This window comes from Trachemys scripta, chromosome 11, assembly GCF_013100865.1.
Source record: "Trachemys scripta elegans isolate TJP31775 chromosome 11, CAS_Tse_1.0, whole genome shotgun sequence".
Classification (NCBI taxonomy): Eukaryota; Metazoa; Chordata; order Testudines; family Emydidae; genus Trachemys; species Trachemys scripta.
The window spans coordinates 47,021,608-47,027,884 of record NC_048308.1 but is presented as its reverse complement, the minus strand read 5'-3'; the positions used below and the strand labels follow the sequence as shown (position 1 = coordinate 47,027,884).

At 40.2% G+C, this 6,277-nt stretch overlaps 1 long non-coding RNA gene across 1 annotated transcript in view; it reads left to right on the top strand.

Moving 5' to 3' along the window:
* The window catches only part of LOC117884961, a 7,113-nt gene extending 5,516 nt beyond the window's left edge, over positions 1 to 1,597 (top strand). Inside the window, exon 2 of the long non-coding RNA XR_004647688.1 lies at positions 1,294 to 1,597. This is a non-coding gene — a long non-coding RNA (uncharacterized LOC117884961). The remainder of the gene's footprint in view (positions 1 to 1,293) is intronic.
* Positions 1,598 to 6,277: the final 4,680 nt, after the last annotated feature.

Below are 6,277 nucleotides of genomic sequence, written 5' to 3'. Positions count from 1 at the left end.
CCCCCCCTGTTTATATTAATTCTTATGAGGAAATAGGATTCGCTTAACATTGTTTTGCTTAAAGTCACATTTTTTTCAGGAATATAACTACAATGTTAAGCGAGGATTTACTGTACCATTTCCCTCAATGCTAGAGAAGCTGCCTGTCCTCCAGATGTCTCCATTCTGTACTTTCACCTTCAGTGGGATTTGTTTGATGAAGAAGAATGGACACAGCTATCCATCAAGACATTAGTCTCCAAGTCCTATAGCTTTAGTTGCGAGGTTCTGGATAGCCAGAGTGTATAAACCACCCCTCCAAGCTCTCATTCGTATATCCTCTCATTCATCTACTCATTGCCTAGAGGGAGGAGAATTAATTCACAATACAGAGATTTTTCAGGGGGAGGGGGGGAAGAGACCATATTGAGGAGGAAAAAAACAAGACTACACAAAGCAAGCCAAATACTCCATTGAAAAATGTCTCCTACTATTTAGTTATATGTATCTTCTGTTTCAGATTTATTTTGCTTAATAAAATTTAAACCTAGAGCTGTTGAGTATGTACAGTACCATAGTTAGCAACCTAAGTGTCCAACAGACTCATGGAGAACATACTGTTGTTAAAACTGATTAATGACTCAGGAGTTAAGAAATTTTGATTAATCAGAACACTTAAAAATGTTAGTAATCCCACTGACTTTGGTAAGGCTTATTTTCTTAAAGTTAAGCAAATGCGTAAGTGCATTGCTGAATTGGGGCTTTAACCTATATATAATCTTTGCATTATATTCACCCTTATGTTCTTATATAGCTTTGGGACACTACGTTACATAGATACAATGATTTTCTAATATATGCCTGCACTAATAAAAACACAATCTCCAAAAAGAAAGCTGTAATCTCTGCCTTCAAAACCCAGCAAAGAATTTAATCAAGGACTGGATGGTAATACAGATTAAAAAAACGCATATTCCTCATGGTCCAGTATGGTCTAAGGATAACAGAACAAGTCCTCTGATGTGCTCTTGATGTAACTTGTGTTAAATATCTAACCTAAGAAGCTTTAAAAAAAAAAAAATGCTTCCATGGAATACTACCAACCTCATCAGGATTCTCCAAAACATTTAAAAAATACTCCCTTCTAACAAGTGACCTAGTTAACAATAATTACTTACTATAAACATTCATCAGTAAACCAAGCAAAACTTAACTTCCTTTCCAATAATATAACCAACAAATTCATACTTTGTCCATCAGGCAACACCTGTCTGCTGTTTATTTTGATTAACTATTTTTTACCTTTATTTTCAGCGCTGTAGGAACAAAACCTGGATGGAATCACTAAACAGACATGACACCAGTTATACAACAAAACTGCTGGGGCTTGTTGTAAAAGAAAACAGGTTACTAAACAACTTGTAACCAAACAAAAAATATTTTAAATTAAGCTAGACTTCTCTTGGGAAGAAAACCAGCTGCCATGCTGCAGTCAGAGATGAATTTTCCAGATGTTAATCTTTTCCCCATGTAGTGTTGGCAGTTTTCCAACAATACTGATTTTTCACTTCTCTCAGGAAAAGCTATGTTAATAAATATACACTACAATTTAAATCCATGCTGTTACCAGATTTGCCTGTTACTTTGGGGTATGCTCATTTATTCAGGTTACTCTTCTGGGGGAGGGGATTCTGTAATTCTATCAATGTACTGCTTATGTCACTTGTGTTTTCATATGGAGCTCTACTTCTCCCTTCTGCAAGTCCCCTCCCAATGGAGCTATCCAGCAGGACCTAGGTTCCCTAGGGCTGGGTTTCTACAGCCCCAGAACCAGATGAACACACCCACACATACATTAGCAGAACAAGTCTGAGCGGACCGGGTCAATCAGCACTGTCAAGCTGACCCCTTATATGTCTCTGGACTCACTGGGCTGGATGAAGCAGCACTTTCAAAGCTGCCTCTCCTTATATGCCCCTGGACTCCATGGACTGGGTCAAGCAGCACAATGCAACTAGGCTGCTTCAGTATTTGGATATCAATTAAGGATTCATTACTAGAATTGGTCTGATAACTGCTGAGCTGGTTGTGTGCAGGCATAGGTTCATTAGCATCTGGAGCAGAGATTCCCATGATGCAGTGCTTCCCTGCTTTTTCTGGTCCCAGAGTTCAGTGCGGTTCTCTGTTCTCCATTCTGTATGTAAATTGAGATGTCTTCCTGTCCCATCTTTCATGCAGATGAGGCTAGGGGAGTTGTCTCTGCTCTCCATTCTGTATGCTAATGGAGATGTCTTAATCTTGTCGTCCTTGTCAGGAGGGGTCTAGGTGTGTCTCCCAACGCCCTTCACTGCTCTCTGCAAGTTTTTTCCTCATATGCTGGCTTTTAAGCTGTAGCATGGCAATTAGATTCCAGCATGCCACAAGCTAGGACATAACATGTCAATCTCTTCATTCCATGTCACAAAATGCTTTAACCTCTTCTCACATTTAGCATCAGTTGTTTCCATTCTGTTGTGTTTTCTCACAGCGATCTGAAAGTTAGTGAAAATGAGAAATATTATCAATTTTTTGTCATATTTTAAAAGCCGGCATTGCTAGACTGGTTTAATGTAGTCATTCATTTCAGTACTCATGTCCTCCAGAGCAGTGGTTCTCAACCAGGGGTATGTATACTTCTGTGGGTACGGAGAGGTCTTCCAGGGGGTACATAAACTCATCTAGATACAGGGAAACCCCGCTATAATGCACCCCGCAATAACATGACTTCGGATATAACGTGATCATAAGGTGGTTCCGGCCGCCCCAAGCAACAACAACAACAAAAAAAGCGTCCGGAGTGCCGCGCTGCCGAAGGAAAAAAAAACAAAAAATGGAATGTGCCTTCCCCACTGCCTCTTCCCCCCTACCCCCGCTTCTCCTTTTGGTGAGAAGAGCCATTCTCCTCCCCAGCTGCTCCTCGCTCTTCCTCTGCCCCTTGCACGTCTCACCTACTCTCCCCAACTGTTTCCCTCTCTCGCTGCATGGCTGAGAGCTCCCGCTGCTGGAGCTGCCCTTTCAGTTACTGTTATGGGCAGTTTGCAAACGCAAGTCCTTTTCTGCCCAAGAGAAATTGACCGGCTTGAAACTGACTGGCTTGAAATGGTAAACCTCGCTCCCGCATTTATCGCGATCGAATTTTTTGGACCCCAATCATCGTGTTATAGCGGGGATTCACTGTATTTGCCTAATTTTACAACAGGCTACATAAAAAGCACTAGCAAAGTTAGTAGAAACTAAAATTTCATACAGACAATGACTTGTTTCTACCACACTATACACTGAAATGTGAGTACAGTATTTATATTCCAGTTGATTTAATTTATAGTTATATGGTAAAAATGAGACAGCAAGCAATTTTTCAGTAATAGTATGCTGTGACACTTTTGTATTTTTATGTCTGATTTTGTAAGCAAATAGTTTTAAAGTGAGGTGAAACTTGGGGTATGCAAGACAAATCAGACTACTGAAAAGTGAACAGTAGTCTGGTAAGAGTGAGAGCCACTGCTCCAGAGAGTAGCATATGTTCATATGGTGTCCTTGAGTGATGAATTTGCATTTAGATCCCTTGGTTAGCTGAAAAATATGTATAAAGCCTAAGTACTCCTATGAAGCTTGAAAACAAGATAGAACAGTAATTTAGACTTGCTAAACCTCAATCCTGAAGTCTTTACAAAGGCAGGACTACCATTACTTTCCATGAGCATCACTTGCCAGCAGTCTGCAGATTCAGGCCCTGAACTGGCTTTACGGAGAACCTCATTTCCTATAGTATCATACTATTGCCTTGTCCTTTCTTCATGTATTTGTTTTCTCCCCGTCTCCTGATATGCATAAATTGTCAGCACTTTGTGTACAGGGCCTAGTGCAATACAGCCTTGAATTCTATTTAGAGTTTCTAGGTGCTACCATTATACAAATAATGTAATTAGCTTAAGCGATTTGTTAAAAATGCTTGGTTTCTTTTAACCAAAGTCACCAACTATTGAGGCTAGCGAACACCAAAGTGAAGGGCAAAATATTGTCAGATTGTAAAAGCACAGGTGTATTTACTTAACTAATGGGGTAACTTTTACAAAAGCTTCTGAAGACCACACTGTGATCTTGAACTGCACATGGAACTCCTCTGCTGGGGATCTAGAGCAGTATAACAACAACAATACATGCCTTTCAACATAGATGTGAGAAGAGAACTTGGCCTTAAATATTCCAGTTATCAGAGCACATTTCAAATAGAGGGCAAGCTAAATTTTATTTAGCAAGAGACAATCTTTCATACTAAAAGAAATAAAAATTGTCAAAGCTCCTTGAGTACACATTAATTTTGTATTCATTTCTAGGCACTGCAATCCCAGAAAAATATAGACAAATAGGGGGAAATTCAGAGAAAATGAAGAGGGATCAGGAAGGAATGACTAAAAGAGAAAATATGAATAGTATGGCGAAGTGATGTCTAAAAGATGTGATAGCCATCCTCAAGGTATAATAGCAGTTATGGATGCCCAGCGTGTAGTAGGCTCGGGTCTGAAAATACAGACATGTATCAGCCAAGACCCATTGGCTTCATTTGAGTTATACCATTGACTCCAAATATGAAGAGTAATCATTCAAGACAGTAAAAGCATATCACTAGAAGTAATATGATGAAATTAAGCTTCTGAAAATCTAGGTGAATATCAGAAAAAGCTTTCTGACAGTGATATCTATTAGACTGTGGAGTAGTGTCTCAAAAGAAGTGGAAAACTGAGCACTAGGTGCATATTAAACAAAATTGGGTGAATCACTAGAAAAATATATAGTAGGAAATAATCCTGTATTAGTAGAGAGATGGACTAAATTATCCCAGGCCAAATTGTGGGAGCCAATTCTTACTCAGGGGAATAGTCTCACTAACTTCATTGCGTAAGGATACTCACACAATGATGGGTATAAAGGGCTGGACCTGTAATAGATGAATCTCATCTTTAATTTCTAGGATTCTGTGAAATCTGTTGCCAGCTAGTTAGATTTCTGTTGCTAGTAATAGATTATGATCTAACAAAAACCCAACACCATCTATTTTAAAACTCATTACTGTTAAAGAATAGCCCTAAAAATGAAGAAATGCCTGCTTCTTTACATGACAGTATTACTTAGGATTCTCAATTTTTCACTCAAATAACTGCCCCATAAAAGGTAAGATCCTAATTTATTGTAGTACTTACTAGTGGCAAATTATGCAAATAATATGGTTCACAAATTAATACTCCAACCTGAGGAGTGTATGGCACAGTCAAATAGCCTATCACATTTGTCTAATCCTGTTCTCCTAAGGTTCTTCTACTGCACTCATCACTAATATCTGAAAGATTTCCAGAGTTAGAAAATAACACAAGGAAACTAATGTCTGTCAAGCAGGGTTTCCTCTTCATTCCTCTCTCCAGTCAGAAAAATTGCATGCATGGCACTCTCTCTCTCTTTTCAAGTAAGTTACTACTATGTATTATTTGTGAGGGCAAGATCAAAGAAATGCATGTTGCATCTGGACCAGGATGTGCATGTTTGTGGTTTTTTGAACTCCAACAGTAATGAGTGTGATGCTCTATGATTGAAAACGACCATTTGTATCTGTATTGCTATCACCGTTATGCAGTTGTACAGAGGCACTGACTTTCTGATAAGCACCCCCGCTCTGCCCCAGGCTCTTCCCCTATTCCACCCCTTCCCCCAGGGCCCCACCCCACCTTTTTCTGTCCCTGCTCCACCATTTTCTGCCTTGTTTCTCCCCTGAGCGTGCCCTGCCCTCGCTCCGCCTCTTCCTATCCCTGCTCCTCCCCTTCAGCACTTCCTGCCCGCCACTGAACAGCTGATCCTTGGCGGGGGGGAGGCGCTGGGGGGAGGGAGAGGAGCCGATTGGCAGGGCCTGCCGGTGGGTGCTGAGTACCCACTTTTTTTCCCCCTGGGTGCTCCAGCCTATGCAATTGCAACAAATTTTATACAAAGTATCATACAAGATGTCAATGGAAAAGTTACAATCTGTCATGTATGATTATCCTGGTTAAATCCATGTATCATCTTTGTATCTGAAGTTATGAATATTGGCTATGTATCTGTATGTCAGATGTCTTGTATGCTTGGGTGACACCTGCCCAGATAGATTTATATCAGGGCTAGACAGCTGTTTGTTGATGGTCCATTAAGGACACTCAGCTCACAATGGACCATTGAAACTCACCCCTCCCAGTAAGCTTTTTTTGTGGACACCTCAGAAAGAATATGGGCA